This window comes from Cyanistes caeruleus, chromosome 6 (genome assembly GCF_971803275.1).
Source record: "Cyanistes caeruleus chromosome 6, bCyaCae1.hap1.1, whole genome shotgun sequence".
In the NCBI taxonomy this organism is placed as follows: Eukaryota; Metazoa; Chordata; class Aves; order Passeriformes; family Paridae; genus Cyanistes; species Cyanistes caeruleus.
In genome coordinates this window covers 41,513,761-41,530,230 of record NC_141706.1, presented here as the reverse complement: position 1 = coordinate 41,530,230, position 16,470 = coordinate 41,513,761, and the positions used below count along the sequence as shown (strand labels likewise).

Genomic DNA, 16,470 nt, shown 5'->3' with positions numbered 1-16,470 from the left:
TATTCAAAATAAATTAAAAGCCACAAATGGCAATCGAAAATAGGAACTTAAAAGTCTTGATTTTTTTTTCTTTTTTATAAATCTTCCTCTTTCTAAAGCAATTATTGTATTTTTTCATAATGGAATTTTCAGTTTCCTGTTATGTGTCACTGCCAAACCAAGGACCATGTTATGACTGTCACGCATTTATAAATTTAGGGATTCAAGCAGTAAGATTGTTGGTTAAACCAAGATAAAAACACACACACACACACACGAAATGATGATCTTTTTTTTACTGTAAGACTGAGTTATAAAATCCTGCTTGAAGCAGAGGACTTCCTCCTCTCTCAGAGCACAGAACAGCTAATATTCATTTACAGATTAGGGACAAAACCTTTCATATTCTTTTCATTGCTCAGTATATGACTCCATGCCTTGTTCATTGCACATTGCTTCAAACTACTCTGAAGCCTATCTTATTAATTCCTGTGTTTTTTTGCATGCTATTTGGCTTAATAGTGTCACCAATGCCACCTCTTCTTGACCAAGTTTTGGTTAGTTGGCTTTCTGATATCATCTCTGTTTTGGAAAGCAGGAAACAGATGCTTTGAAATTAAGGTCACATGTATTTGGAAACGTTCATTGGATTTTTTGATGGTTTTTGTAAGTGGTGGTACATGTTAAGCATTATAATAGTATAAATATATCAAAAATATATTTTATTAAATTTTTTTTCAGTCATGAGTGCAAGCTGAATGCAAACCAAGATAATTGCATACCTAGTGAGAATTTCTGAGACAGATGGTTTAAAGAAAAAGACTAATATAACACACAAACTGCCATTAAAATCAACATCTAAATAGAATTTTTCAGGCAGGTTTCCCCATCATCATAATCAAATCATATCTTGTGTTCTTTCTATTCCATGCCTCATTCCATCTTCTGCACAAAAGAGAACGGCACCTACTTTATAGTCATTTTCTGTAGTTGTCCACTGTTTGGTCACACAGCACTGAAAGGAGTAGAGTAACCCCAGCAGCATGTTCACTGCCCTTGGTTTCTCATTTCAGAACCACAATGTGAATATTAATTATGCTGCCTATTTCCTGTCTTGCACCTCATGTCCCCCAGCCACCTCTCATGAGATTTCAGACAGTTTTTCTTTGTGCTTAGTAAACTCTTCTGTCCTCTAATCAATACTGGCATTCACTGCTTTTCCTTCTTGTTTTCTTTCCATCCAACTGGCTTTTCTTTCCATTCCTCCTGGCTTCTTTTGTCCAACTATCTGCCAGACTATTTCACTCCTTCCTCCACATTCCAAGTCAGGCTAAATCACCTTTAGTAGTTCTTTTCCCTTCTCCAAACTTCCCTGAAAACAATGTACTGGTATCTTTTTTTTTCAATATTCCTAAGTAATGAATTTTGACTTCATTGTTGTTTCAGTAATTCATTGCCCATCTTCAATGTTCCAGAGTCAGACACCTTTTCCCTGCCATCACTGTTTCTTCTAGACTCAGGAGGTCTGAGTCCCTTCACATCTAAGTTCTAAGACGCCAGACTTGAATGAGATGTTTTCCTTATTTCTGTTGCCTGCAAATCACAAAACAAGGCATTACACCATACCATGAAATAAACCAATAATAGATGATCATGAACACATCAATACCTGCTGTGCTCCTCAGTCCAGAGCCTAATATCAACTCTCTCCCTACATGAAGAAGCTCATGCAAGGAAACCTGGCTTTTGTCATGTACTCTGAAGTTTGCCTGCTCGGTTCCACAGTGAAGATGGCAAAAGCCCAATCTTGTCACTAGTAAGAGGTGTGAGAGACACAAGCAATGTTGGAATCAATTACAAAACACATCTAGTGAGCATGTAGAAAGTGACATTCACTAAAATCCCGTTATCTTAACAATTTTTCTATTTTAAAGAAACAGGAAGATATTTTTTATGCATAAAATGCTTCCAAGTCTTCTCTTCTGCTTATAAATATGTGAGTTGCAAAGTTTTTCAAGGAAAAGATCAGGAAAGTTTTTTCCTCAGCGTTGTTCTTGGAAACCATGCAATTAGTTTTGGCTGAATCACAAAATAAAACAAAATAAATTCTCATGCAGGTGCCAAACATGAAAGCCTTCAGTGAAATTAATAAATTAAATGAAGTTGTATGACACAGAGAACAGAGAAGCAGCCTTGAAAACCTTGATGATAACTAGGTCAGCATTTAATATGTGTTCATAGAAAGCACAAGGTAGCCAAAGCTCTCAAAAGCCACCCACTTCTCATACCTTTCCCCGTGTTTCATCTGCACTCTGCCTATTTCCTGTCTTGGCCATTGCACTGAGATCATAACTTGGATCACAAGAGTTGTTTTGATTTGAGTAGGAGAGTGATTTTTAGTGAAGACAATTATGACTTTAATGCAACCTTATTTATTTATCAAGAGTACAAAAATTTTGCCTTTGTGCTTAGGAGTTACAATCTTTGTCAGGGCTGCCATGCCCCAGTTAACAATCAGAACAGAAAGCTGCTTCCAAGCTTGGAATTCTGCAGCATTTCATTTTTTGCAATACATTTTGCCATCCCCCTCACACACATAGACATAAGATGCAATATAATCACTTAATTAATCACCTTCAGATACATTATTTTAAAAAACATTGAGAGGTTTCCTCTAATTATAAGTACAATAAAAAATATAGGTATCACATCCACTGCAACTGCTTAAGTCCTCAGAAGCAGCCACTTCTACAAGAATGTGAAACCAATAGTAGCTTTTTAAAAGTGGAGTTTCTTTAGATAAAAAAATGAGCTTGCACATATCATAAAAAATTCTAGCTAATCAGTTTTTACTTAAATGTGTTACTGCATATACATGTTACATACAGGCTATGCAAAATAACAAAAGGACACCACTCAAATGTGAAAAGCAGAGTTTTATTTTTGGATAATAAAGACATTCAATGATGATGAAAGGACATGATTTTTCATTAGAACTAAGTAGCAGTATTATCCTCAGCCATCTTCCATATCTTTCATCATTTGACTTCACTTGGGAAAAATAATCTGTCCCTGAAAATACAGAAAAAAAAGGTGAGAAATAAAAGAACAAAAGACTTCAGGAAGTAGGCCAAAACAAACAATGTTCACTACCTAATAATATTGCAAGGCTTTGTCAGCCCAATTCAGTCCAGAGCCTTGAATCTATTCCCTGTGAACATATTACTGTTAAAAAAAGAGAGAATGGAGCTTTAACATGGCACTCTGTAGTCAGTTTATTTCACAAGTGTTGAAGGCTAGTTGAGAAAGTGGAAAATTTTTGAAGATCTTGTCACATGCTCTAAATATGTCAAACAGATCTAGAACTAAAGCTTTGAATGCGTATTTAGGGATAACACTATACAACAATAACTTTTTTTTATATACTCCTCTTGCAGCATGGTAGCAGTAAATGTACCCTGAATTCTTCTCCTTTGTTTGATTATCAACTGCAAAATATTTCTGAGGAACTAATTTCAATCACAATTTTATTCTTTTTCATATTACCATCAAAAAATTGCAAAATTCTCCTGTAATGCAAAGCTTCAATATGTCACTAGCATATAAAGCAGTGAGCCCCACAGAAGATGTACATGACAAAGACTAATGCAAAAGAGAACAGGAGTATCTGAATGCAAATTAATTTATGTAATATCCTGTGTACTTCAATGTAATTATACTGCCATGTAAATTTTCAGTAAATATTATGAGATTTTAAAATTCCTGAAAATTGAGAAACCCCCTTCCACCCAATAATAAAAAAAGCCCAGAAATTACCTTGTCTGTGTAGTTTCAATAAGCTGCAGTGGGATACTGTTCAGTGTTACTAGCAATCTAGGGATAAAAAAAAACCCCAAATAACCACAACCCCCACCAAAAGAGATGCAAAAGCCAAACCCTGAGTAACCCACAAATCATGATTGCCAGCATTTTGAATCCTTTTACTGAAAAACCACACAAACAGTTTTACTGCCGTCTTTCCGCTGAAATATTGAGTTCAGTCCTTTGTCACCTGTTCTGTCAGCAGAGCATAATAAAGGTATTTTTCCCCTCCAAACAAAGTCCTTTAACTGAAATGTTCCAGGCTGCTACACAAGTGTGGTGGAAATGGGCCTAGCCTAATCATTTTTCCTCCCTGTTCTGTGACAAATGCAGCAGAGAGTATCACTACCTCTAGAAGCTCTGCCCAGAGCTGTAAAGCAGCCCAGGGCTTCTTGTTTACATGTAGATGTCAAAAACAAGTTTCCTGCTCTCTAGATGTTTAAGCCAAAAAATCTAATCACAAACACATGCATGGAAGTGGTAGCCATCAGTCTTCGGAAATTAGGTCATTGAATTATAAGGAAAAACGGTTCTGAAGTGGACATTTACTGGAGTTTTCAAAATCATTATTTGAAAAACAGCAGCTAACTCTCTCTGAAACTGAGAATGTGACCAGACTAACAAGGCCACTTTGAAAACACTAATTTTTTTTTAAAAAAAAGCATGAATGAGCTGGCAGAAATTCCCCAAACAATGATAGCAGAATATGGGCCTGGAGAATGTGTTTATTCAATGTGCCTATATAGACAATGGAGAGAGACAAGAAGCCCCAGACGCTTAGTTAGCTCATAAAACAGAGTGCCTCTCTCACCACTGACTATATAAAACACCTAAAATAATTCACTTATAGGAGCCTTTACTAAGTGCATTGAAAAACACTGAATAGGCAAATGTATCTCTAATTTGATGAGTTCAAAAAGTTAAAGAGGAAGAATGTAAAGTTGTTCAGTAGCTGTGTGGACCAGATACAGGATTTTGGATAACTTTTCAATAGCACTGAAAAAGAGAAGGAACACTGAAGTAAAAAAATCAGATATAAACTAACTTAACGTGGATGGCCTTAGATATCTGGGATCTTATTAATTCAATTGTGTCTGAAATCACTGTCAAACTTCTCCAGAACAGAGATGCTTTTAAGAGGGAGTAAAGGGAATACTTTTCTTGATATTACAATGACTGAAATTTTATATATGAGCAAAAAATGAGGACAAATATTTTCAGTCCTGAAAGATTTTAATGGTTTTTTGGGTTTTTTTTGTGGAAAAATGAAGCAGAATGAAGAAAAGAGGCATTTGAAGGGTGTGATGAGCTGACCATAGCTAGACACCAGATGCCCACACAGCTTCTCTATCACTTCCCTCCTCAGCTGCACAAAGAAAGAATATAAGGGAAGGCTTGTGGGTCAAGATAAGGACAGTGAGAGACAGTTACTATGACAGGCAAAATAGGCTTGGGAAAATTAGTGCCTACTGTGGACACATCCATCTGTTTCAGTGTGGTGTGACCATCTCCATGATCAACAGGTGGATTTCTACTCACTGTGGACCCCCATGGGCTGCAGAGGCACAGCCTGACTCACCATGGCCTTCACCATGGGCTGCAGGGGAGTCTCTGCTTTGGGGCACATTCCCCTTCACTCATCTGGGTGTCTGCAGAGTTGTTCCTTTCATATGTCCTCACTCCTCTCTTCTGACTTCTGTTGGTGGTGTGCAGGTTTTGCCCCCCATTCCTAACTATGTTTTCACAGAGGTGCCTCCACTGTCATTGCTGGGCTCGGCTTTGGCCAGCAGTGGGTCTGTCCTGGAGATGGCTGGCATTCCTCTAGGAGCTTCTTACAGAAGCAACACCTGTAGACCCCTCACTACCAAATACAGATATACAAATAGCAAATACACAAACCCAATACAGGCATGAGGATACAATCACCACCAAGGATCCTGGCCATGCATTTATTCTCTGAGAACACAAAGCCTATCTCCCTTAATCACCACATCATCATGGATTTTGCTGTGAAACAGATGTTGGCTTAACAGTCTCTTCAGTACTGAGTAACACTCCTCTAACTTAGGGAAGTGATCGTGTTATAAAGGCTTGGAGCAAATATAAGAGAAAATAATAGTCTTAATTTTGATTTAACTGCTTGAAAACTAAAGTCAGTGAAACTACTTCTTACATTAAAGTGTAGTTAATTGTTTGTAGGTCATAGTACTCTGACATAAACCTAGAATCTGCAGATTTTGCACATAAACTAACCTATTATTTTGCCTTCACCTCACTGTAACTAATTAAATCTTCAAATTTTCCAGGATAACTATATCCAGCTGCCATTGCATTAAGGCAATTCTTGCTGTGAGCCATGCTAACAAATTTTTCAGTGTCTATTATAGAGTCTCAAGTGTCACTGGCTGAAATGTGACATAGTTGAATATTTCTATTACAATAATTTTTCAGTCCACATGTTTCAATGCTGTTTTTTTAATTATGCTTGAGAACTGGGACAGATCACAAATTGTACCTTCTGTTTTGGTCAGGGCATGGTCAAAAATAATTAAATATTTAGTTAAGAACTTCATGTAAAAGTTATATGAGTGAGTGTTGCAAAACAGATGATTGGTATTCTTTCATTATAATTTCTTATTTCTAACCAACATTTCCCCCAAGGCAGAACAATACCAGTACTATGGAGGTTTTTGATGCAAAGCAACCCATATCTTTTGATCAAAATATATGGTGGTTCTTAATTTTATACTGTATATCTACAGTTTAATTCACTGGAAGTGAATCAGTGAATTTATAGAACAAATTGCCAGACAAATGCTACCCTGAGTAGGCTGTTCTTTGCAATATGTATATTTGAATTAGAAGAGTCAAGGCATCCAGTTGAAGCAGAAAGAATGCTTAGAACTTTTGAAATCTTTAGCATCGAAAGTGTACTATATACATAAACACCAGAATCTCATATGAGAAGAATCACGTTGGTATAAAAGCTACAGTTTTCCAGTGTAGAAAATTTACAAGATCTCAAAGAAGTTAAAAATTGTTTTTTTTTCCTTTGCAGTAAGATTTTTGTCTGTGGACAATGTCTTTAAGCAGACTACAGTTAAGTCAAATCTATTCTTTAGCCAAGATCACCTAATGGTTCTTTTTAAGCTACTTCTTAAACATCTGTTTATCATGAATAGACTTTAAAATTTGTTATCCATACTTCTTGCTTAAGTGTGATACCTAAGATAAACCCTAACTGGATGAATTTATTGTAAATTATATTACATGCACATATGACTATGATTGTTATTGATCGTCTGTGAATATTTTTGTCATTAAAAATACATAGTCCTGTGGAAAAAGAACAGAACGGGTATGCATATCAATGAAAATTTATTTAAAGTTTAAAATAAATTTAAGAAATATTTTTTAAATCCCTGTCTAATATTCATGTAGAGTTTTCAATGTAGTGAGACTTAAAAAGAAAATATAATTCTATAGACCCTAAAACTTTGAAACTACATTTTCAAAATGGTAATAAAACCCTGTCTCTCCTCTGCAAATAACAATCTGTTGGATAATGGTTGTGAACATCATGTGATTCCTATCCCTCCAAACATTTGTTATTGTGTTCCTGAAAGGAATAAGGGAAGTGGTCTCAGGCCTTTGCAATGAAACACTTCTGTGACAACAGCTGAACTTTATCCCAGGCAGAATAAACTTTTGACAAAGAGTTCTGGCGGAAAAGTTGAACATCTATCTTCATGAACAGTGTACAGGATAAATAATCCAAGTGATATCATTACAAGAAGCACTTTGTGAGTGTTAACTAGAGAATTCAGAGCTTAATCCAGTTTCTTACCATATATTCAACATAGATTTAATTTAATCTAGTGTTATAGATGAAAATTTAAATATGTCAGACTCAGGAAATATAAAATTGAGGTTCTCACAGCCATTGGCATTGTGCCCCTTTGCAGAGGCATTGAATTTTATTAGATCAATGCTGCAAGGATATGCTGCTGGCTACAGTGAAGTGACAGGTGCTGTGAGAAACATAACATTCAAGTTCCCAGCTTCCCTACACTTTTTATATCCTCTTGAATTAACATAAATATTTGTAATGCATATAATATATATAGCATTCCACACTGAATTATTTTGGCTTTTGGAAAAACAGATAATTTTTCACTGGAAAGCACCACTGTAATCTACCAACTACTGACTCAATTTAACGAGGTGCTATATACTAAATGTACTTCAAATCTTTATATTAATAGCTGATGTTTTCAGTTCCTGGTTTGTATGAGTTGTCTATTGCAAAATGCCCAAAAAGGTAATATATTCTATAATTTAAACCCATGAGGAGGGGGAATTTGGGTTGATTGAAATGAGAAAAAGAAGTTTTCTGATAATTTGCTTCTTTCTTTTTCCTTCGAGGTCCCTACAGTTTCCCGCAGAGCTTTGTACCTGTATGCTTTATATTTGCTTACTTTGAGACACCATGCTGCTGGTGGAGGCTTCACATAATTTATAAACGCAACTGAATGTGTTTAAGTGTTGTGGTGAATACGAAGGGGGAATCTTATGATGAGAAACAGCTGCAAGGGTCTACAGTGCACAAAGATCAATCACCCTTATATTAAAGATGTGAGTCACTGAAAAAATATAATTAACTATTTCCTACACCACATCACCTGAGATCAGGTCAAAGCAATACAGACTGGCCATTTCGTGATCCCCTGACCCCAAATGTCATTGCTGCAATTAATATGGACCAGCCAAACAGGACCACCTAGAATCCTAATGAACCAAGCTTTAGACAAATGCCTGTACTTTGCTACATCTGGGAGGACTTTCACATCTCAGTGTCTTAAAGAAGGAAGATACAGAATTATGTAAAACTATTATTTCATCAAATTTCTCAAATCAGGTTTATTATAAAGCTCTGACTTGTAACATGTGTATGCAGAGATTTATGAAGAGATCTCTGCAATGCTGTGCGCTCAAGTCTGAATGGAAAACAGCAGCTGAAGTTTTGCCCCAACACACACACGTACATGCCCAATCTCCTCCTCAGAGGAGGGCATTTCCTTTCTTTCTAGGCAGGGGGCAAGTGGTTATTGAGTTAATTTGATACTGGTCATACCTAAATTCAATTCCCTGCTCTATTACAGAACAGTGGGGTCCATAATTTATGAGAAATTTTCTCAGCTGTAAAGCACAGAGCACTGGTATGAGATTTAGCTTTAAATAAATTAATTTACGTCTCAGCTGGCTAGCTGCAAAAGTGTAACTCTTAAATGTATACTATGTTTAAATCAAGACTGCATACCTTTGTTTTCACAAAGTATCATTAGTGTTTACCCTTCATTCCACAGCACTCCATATGGAAACACTAGTTTCGCTCTGCTTTGTAGAGCTGCTGTAAAAATATGCTTCAGAAACAGAGGTGTATTCACGTGGCATAGGATGAACATATAGAACTCATGTTTGGAAGATATCCATACAAATTTGTCCACTTTCTTTGTGAAACTCAAAGGGAAAATATGAAAAAATGTTACTTATTTCTGTATTTGATTTCCACATGCAGTTTTTTTTTTTAAATATAATTTTTTTTTCCTTAAAAAATCCTTTATTCTGGATAATATAAACCATGATCAAAATCAGATTAATTATGTATTTTTTGATTTTTTTGTTTGTCTATCTATACTTCTAAGTTCACATTGTTATATTCTTTTGTATCGCCAAAAAACCTTATTCTAATCAAGTTACTTTTAAGACTCTCTTCACATGCTTCATCGTGTCAAGATCCATTAAATTTAAGTATAATCAAACACAGTTAGAAATCTGTTTGAAATGTCTTTCTACTCTATCTTATGATTGCCTTGTTTATTTAACCCAGGGTGACAATGCTGCAGCATTGTGTAGAGCTTCATGTTGAGACGTTTGTCTATTATGGCAGAGAAAAGACACACTTTTTTCTCCCTGTGATTAAGCCTAAATTATGGTTTAAATAAAAGGGCCTTTTATTACTTGAAGAAGTTCACCCACTAAGTCTTTTTTACATTTCTTTTTTTTATGTTGGAGTAAGATACAAGAACAGAGTTTTTGTTTTCTGAGTGTATTTAGTTCTATGAGGTTATCCTAAATAAACATGTGATGCAATTGGTGTAAGAGTGAACTTTCATTATTTACAAGACTTGTAAGGAACAACTTTTAGCATTTGTACAGTACGTAGTGTGTTTACCAGTCTTTCATGAGCTGAATATTAAAATGAAATGGAATATTTTTTAATTTGAATCCCAAACTGAAAAGCTACAATAACGTAAAGTTAACACAGCAAGGCAGTGACTGTAAATGAAAGGAAAATAAAGTTTTAGTTATGGTAAAACAGACTCTGCTCAACCGCTAGGATCAAATTTTTAAATCTGAACGTTTTCAAGTAAGAAACTATGATGTACAACTGTCGTACTTCTTGCAATAATTTTTTTTTTTTCTGTGAATCTTCTCTCTTTCCATTTTTATCTTCCTCCTCCAGTTTCCCTGTGATCTCTTGCACCATTCCATTCTTCATCCTCTCTCCTCCTATGTAAAATACTAGGTTGCCACATAATGTTATTCTTAGCTCTGGCTTTTCAGTGTCACGCAGTGAAACCAAGGCAGCAGCAGTAACCAACATCAATAAATATTAAAAGATCAATGATAATTTAGGTAAGAAATCTATTGATTCTCTGTTTCTAAACACAGTCTCTCTTAACTCATTAAATCATCACAAGTGAGGAAACTTGCACTTAAGAACACAGAAGCAGTGCTTATCAATTATCTCATATCTTTGTCTCAAGAATCCCACCTGTTTTACCTGGACCTGTGTATGGTCTTATTATTCATGCAAAAATCATTATATAATTTAGGTTAACCACAATTTCGTTAATTCAAATTATATTGGACAAAAAAAAAAAAATTGTTGCGAATATATAAATATAAAATAAAAATATCAAACCACATAAAAAACATGTTAAAACTAGTCATAGAGAGACCAATCAATCTTGCAAGCTCAGCTAGCATATTTTTAAATATCAGAGCAGAAATTCAGTAATAATTTCAGACATATCTAGCAGTTAGATAAATTTCTAGCTCAACTTTAAAACTGCTTGCAAACCTATGTTCTTTGTGTACTATCAAACATTGCTTAGCTCACAATTAAGACTCTGTTATCCTTTCTCTTGGCCACTCTGCTTGTTCTCTTTGGCTCCATAAGCTCTGGACGCAGCTGTTGATGGATAGTCAACAGACTCTTTCTTCAGGCTGTACCCACTCACAGAAATACTATGACAATGACACCTATTCCTACTGGTCAAAAGCGTGCCTCAATACCTGAATATCAAATATACATCAATATCAAAATATGCACACATCTGATTCTGCAGTGGCAGTATTTTCATTCCCAGGATCTGATGAAGGTCCTTTTTGTACTGATGAAGAACTTGAGTGATAATGACAAGGAGACCTGGACAACAGCCACAAAAATATTAGTGTTGAGTAATGCTACAATACCCTCTTGATACATAAAAGAATAAAGTTTGTTAATCGGCTATGTTCTTATGTAATAATTAGAGAATTGTACTACAAGAAATTTGTTATAATAATAAAAAATAACTAAAATACTGTATAATTGATTTTCAATAGCATACATCTTTTACTAATGGGATTATCAATCTAATTTCAAGAAAATACTCTGTTCTGAAGTCACCCAAGAAGTACCATTAAGAAATTACTGAATTAAGATTGAGCTGTGTCTTTAGGCACAGTAACTACTTCACTTCAGCATCCCCAGAATGGGAAGAGTGCCTCAGCAGCTTCAAGCAGCAATGTTCCAGGCATAGTGTGCTCCTAAGAGCCAGAGAGCCAGTGAGGACAATTTGTACAAATATGCACAAACAATGCCAAGATACTCATGCTTATCTGAATGCATCAGTTATTCTATCATCAAGCCACAACAAACATCCTCAATACATACTTTGGGATAAACAGAGCCTGCCCTATGACAGAATTTTTCAAGTATTGTGAGGTCAGTTTGGTGCACAGAGAATAAAGAAAACCAAAGAAATCTTTTCCCTCTCAAAGAAGCACTTCTTGCTCAAAAAAAACCAAAGTATGCAGATATTTGGCATAAAAATGCTTTATCCTGAAATATTTCAGATTCCATTTTATGTTATCTACCTTTTATTTTCATGATCAGTTTGGTTCAGGCTGGCAAAACTGCTGACTATGGAAGTCTATCACTGGGCAGAGTTTAGCTTCCATTTCCAAGCTATGAAAAGAGAAAAAATCAGAGATTTTTGTGATCCATTTGTAAAAAATACTCCATTAAGTTGTATTAAATTTTTAAACTAGAATTTTAAATTATTAAGCTTACTGTTTTTAAATGTTCCCCACTGTTTTCAAATGAGTTTCCATTACCTACAACATTTAGTAGAAAGTCATGGAAGATAAGACTCCTTTCCACTTAGAAATGATGAAGCATTTTCAAGAATTGGAAACATTGTTTTTTAGAAAAACAACAGAACCAAAACAACAGACAAAAAATATGGGAGATTTACTGTATTCACAACAACCATTTAGATCTTGAATTGTTATCATTTTCTCATGGACATAAGTAGCTTATCGGGAAATCCCTAACCAGTTGTACAGCTAACATCTGCTGCTTCTCTCCAACTAAATACCCAGGAGCTTATCTGTGAAACTATGCTGTCACTATTTCAGATATCAGCTCCATTTTACTTACCAGTTCAGCCCGAACACAATACCAATCCCAGATTCAGTGACATTTGCATTTCCAACCCTAGTATCTTTTTCCTTTTTCCTAGTATCTTTTCCTTTCATTAAGGAAAGGAAAAAAAGTCTACACATTTCTTCCCAAATTTCATTCCACTGCATTTAGCAGTTGGTTTTTCTCTTTTTCCCTTGGTTAATTAGTTTCCAATTTTTATTTTTTTTTTTGTTGTTTCAGGAGAGAAATTACAGGAGCATGCAGTCCACTTTAAACACCATTTCAGCATCTGAAAACAGCAGAAAGAAAAAATATTTTCACTTTTGCAGACGTGCCTTTAAAAAAGCGCATTTTGCTGCTTAGTAAGAATGCAAATAACACAGTCTGTATTTAACTGTAGAAACAGGATATGTTCACTTATTCTTAACATAAACAGATTTGGCTGCATACTCAAGGTTAAAATCAAAGTCTATATAAAGAATATGTAAACCACCTCTAGACATGAGAGCCACTCTTCATAAAATCTGAGGTTTCTGCTTTAGCATAGAGGTGTATGAGTAGATTTGGAATGTGTAAGATGAAGGAATGCAAAAATGGGTATTGGCCTGAATCAGCCACAGCAAAGTGCCTTTGCCTAATTTAACATTTGATCTGTTGTTGCACACTGAAGAGATAAATTTTCATGGACGAAAAGTTGCTCTCTTTAGTAGTGGCTTGAAAAGTGAACTCTTCCACAGGCTTCTGCTCCTGTGTTGAACGGCTTATGGAGTCCAGCAGAAGTGTACGTGTAAAATTGACCTAAGGCACAAAGGATTTATGCCAAATCACTTTCTTCCCAGACAGATGATGTTTTCCTTGTGAGAAAAGATACATTTCTTACAAGGGAGAAAGAAAAATTACTATCTTTACGTCCTTGAATTCATGTGGTCTGTCTTTTCTGGATCCCATCAGGAACATAATAAACAGCTAAAGGCAGATGTCTTCCACTCTGACCTTGGGAAACCAAAGACGTTATCACAGTACTGAGGCCAGAAAGCTTGTGAGTAAACACTCAGTCTAAAATTGCAAACATCAGAAAAAGTTACCTGTCATTTTCATGGTTTATTTTTTTTAATGGCTACTTGTTTTCACAGTGAAAATTTGAACTTTCAGTCACACTTTTTATCCAGTTTCCAGTGACTACTTCTTTTTACTCTTTATTTGCTTTTATCTATTCTTTTCTCCTTACCAAAACACACTATGCTATTGAGCATATTGACAAGCAATCTATTTTTCACAATATTGATCATAGAATGAGAAATGATATTCCACTATCTGCCTCACAAAACCAGCAGTAAACATCTCATTGTAATCACCTGTGTTCTACTCTCTTTGTAAACATACAGGAACTAAATTTTAGGTCAACAGCTTTAACCTGGAAACTACTACCATCTAGGTCAAACAAACTTACAGAATATTCTCCATTGCTTAAATATATTCTGCATTAATCTCTGCTGGCTGTTCAATTTTTTTAAAATTAAAACATATGCACCATAAAATTGCTTCTGTTGCAAAGAAGAAAGATAAATGGACCGTTCAAAAAAGGACCAGTTACATCACAGATGGAGAAAAGCAGAAAGGAATAGAAACTTTATGTGGGGGATGTTATTCCTGATGAATAAAACAGAATACCATCTATGCAATGCAGAAAACTGAAAAGATCACAGGTTCAGAAACACATCGAAGTGGAGGCTCAACTATACTGTGCATGAGAACATACAAAGACCTCTATTCACCCTTCATAGTCTGGCAATGTAGAGCAATTAGAAGTAACATCACAGCAAGTGTACCTTGAGGGCAGCTTGGAGATGCTTTGATAATGCGATGCTACAGTGACATCCTCTGCTGACTGCCCTCTTCCTGTACATAGCCAGATGCATAAACTGTGTAGCCGTGTGTGGCAAATGCATTTTCCCCGCCCTGCAAGCTCGAGGTGGCAGTTCATGTACTGTTGAATTGATCTGTGCAGGTGCAGTAAAACCTAAGCTTCCCGTGGTTTTTCCACCTGAGCATGTACAGATTAGCAACCAGGCATGCACTCTGTATGAGGTCAGATACTGCTGTGAATGATTTTTTCCCTTCCCTGGCATCAGCACAACAATTCCCTGATCTGGAAGGATCATGAAATAGATGACATTTCAGTAAGCACAACAGGCCAGGCTGTACTCAGGATCACATCATGTGCTTCCACTGAATCCTTTCACAAATGGCATTTGTATACGACTGGCTGACACAGCACCAAAGAAATCCTGCCCTCATCTGTTCTGATTACAAAGGTATACTCAACACAGTTGACCCACTAAACCAGCTACTCAGCAACCTACAACTTCTAAAAAATACTGTAAGCTTTATTTTTGAAAAAACAGTTGTATCTGTACAGAGGTTGTAGAGGTGCAGATAAGTCATGACATATGAGCTCTATCACTTGATTTCACAAGCATGAGAAAACCAAGGATATGTAATTCTCAATATTGTTACTGCTACCTCTGCTCTGCTTATCTGAGGAATTGCAGAAGAGCTGTATAATGAATGGGTGGTTTAGGTTGCTCAAAGAATTGCCATCAAACACATCAGCAAAATTTGTAAATTTTGAATTTGTAAAAGCACAACTTTAAGTCTGATGGCAAGGTTCACTATATTACTTACTATATGGATGAAATAGACAAAAGAAAATTGGTTTAGAATTGAGCTTGTCTAGAAGACACAAATGTGTAAGGAAGACCGTCCTGTTGAGTGCTTTAGGTATTCTTTTTTATCCTTTAAGGTATGAGTCGTTGACCATGTCTGAGTGAAAGATTTGAATTAGCCATGCCTAAGGCTCCCACTGGGAGTTTAGGAAGTAAGGGGGTCCACTCTTAACCTCAGATTCAACAGTGAAGCAGGGCTGCAGGATCTTCTAGTATGTTTCTCCTGTGTTGACTCCTGTGTAGAAAAGGTGGCTAGGCCATGGGGTCATGGGAAGCTTGCAGTACTTCCCAGGCTGGAAACAAGCTGAGAACAATAAAATGGGTCCTACTATGACAGGATCAAAATAAAACAACTGCACATATAAATTTTCGTCAAAAAATATCAATTTGCAATGAAACAAGTTGTAAATCAGATCAACTATTGAATTTTCAAGCGCATATGTAGTATTTTCAAACATACTACCTGTAGTAGGTCAAACAAACCTACAGGTAGCACATATAGCTAGCTTAAGAGTCTTTCTGTTGGTATTTAAAACATTTACAGCTCACATTTCCACTGCCTTTGCACATTTTCAAGAGGAGGTTTTTTAGACTGAATATTGCCCTACCATGAATGCTGCTTGTGCAAACGGGTGGGGCTTGCACCGATCTAAGAGCTGGGAAGAGTAACTCGTCCTGGTTTTGGGTGGCAGGGAGTTCCTCCTTAACACAGACTGTACCTGAAACTGGAAGCTGGGTTAGAGAAAAGGTGGGTGCAACCTGTCCCTTCCATCTTCCCCAAACCCGCGGGCACTGCTGGACCGGAGCGGCCGGGCAGAGGAGCCGGAGCCAGGCGGGAGCTGCCGCTACCCTGGCACTGCTTTCTGCCCTGCCCGGCAGAGGCCACCGTGCTGCCTGCCAACAAGGGAAATCCCCGACTCTCCTCGGGCTCTGCCGCCTCTGCCTCATGCGGTACTGCCCAACGGGGATGGCAGGGGAAGAGGTGGCTCTCAGCCCACTGCCTGGGCCAGGTGGGGAGGTCAGAGCCGGCTCAGCTAAGCCCCCCTGCCGTGGGGAACCACCCGTCGCCGCTGCGCTGGCTCCTGCCCGGGCCGCCTGGCAGGCCACGGCCGCCGTTCGGTGGCGGTGCGGCCCGGCCCGGCCCGG

General features: G+C 36.9%; 1 long non-coding RNA gene across 2 annotated transcripts; it reads right to left on the bottom strand.

Moving 5' to 3' along the window:
* Positions 1–2,902: 2,902 nt before the first annotated feature.
* LOC111930357 (uncharacterized) lies at positions 2,903–16,462 on the bottom strand. Of its 2 annotated transcripts, XR_002865146.2 has the most exons (3): positions 12,245–16,462; positions 12,049–12,139; positions 2,903–11,335 (listed from the first exon to the last, which is right to left on the bottom strand). It is a non-coding gene; the product is annotated as an uncharacterized LOC111930357 (long non-coding RNA). The 2 variants fall into 2 exon arrangements; XR_015287646.1 differs by having other exon boundaries at positions 12,049–16,462.
* Positions 16,463–16,470: the final 8 nt, after the last annotated feature.